Below are 657 nucleotides of genomic sequence, written 5' to 3' on the forward strand. Positions count from 1 at the left end.
CCCTGTTCTGCTGCTCTTCTCAGCTGATGATCCTTAAAGCACGCTTTCAAAGGCGTTGGATCAGACCGCATCCTGTCACTGATTTAAAAAAATCAACGAGTACAGCATTCTGTATGGATAACAAACTCCAAGCTGCGTGAGGACCAACAGCAGCTCCTCGCCCTGGAGCGTCACCATCACCTCCCTGTTTCTCTGGGGCTCGGGACTGAGGTCTGAGCCGAAAGGCCACACGCTGCCGCACAGGCAGGTGCCGGGTTCACCCACCGAGGACACCAGACCCTAAAATGATTTCACCATGGGCTTTAATTGCGGTGCGAGTAGATGACGCGCGTTTCTCACCGGGGAGCCGTAGGCTGAGCCCGGCAGTTTGGCAGGCAGCACTCGCTCCGTTCACACCGGTAATCTCAGCCCTTTTGCTGCACACGCAGCTTCTCAGCATCTTGCTGAGATTTCGGTACTGAAACCTGTGCTCCCCTGTTTGTTAGAAATGTCACCGATTGCCACTGAGGACAGACTGGAATCCGAGTATGTGGGCCATCCCAGCTGGTCCGTTGATTCAACCCCCTCGCCCTTAACCAGACAGGCAGGCCCCATTGGCTGCCGCTCATCCCTTTTTTTTTCTTTTTTTTCTCCTTCATGCTTTTAGGGGAACTCTGA

The 657-nt window shown here is 54.0% G+C and overlaps 1 protein-coding gene and 1 long non-coding RNA gene across 2 annotated transcripts in view; one reads left to right on the top strand and one right to left on the bottom strand.

Annotated features, from left to right (window-relative positions):
* MDGA2 (MAM domain containing glycosylphosphatidylinositol anchor 2) overlaps positions 1–657 on the bottom strand; it is a 375,704-nt gene that overhangs the window by 324,801 nt on the left and 50,246 nt on the right. The gene's annotated exons all lie outside the window — the stretch shown is intronic.
* LOC109367950 overlaps positions 1–657 on the top strand; it is a 6,220-nt gene that overhangs the window by 3,736 nt on the left and 1,827 nt on the right. The gene's annotated exons all lie outside the window — the stretch shown is intronic.

The sequence above is a fragment of the Meleagris gallopavo genome, chromosome 5 (genome assembly GCF_000146605.3).
Source record: "Meleagris gallopavo isolate NT-WF06-2002-E0010 breed Aviagen turkey brand Nicholas breeding stock chromosome 5, Turkey_5.1, whole genome shotgun sequence".
Lineage (NCBI taxonomy): Eukaryota > Metazoa > Chordata > Aves > Galliformes > Phasianidae > Meleagris > Meleagris gallopavo.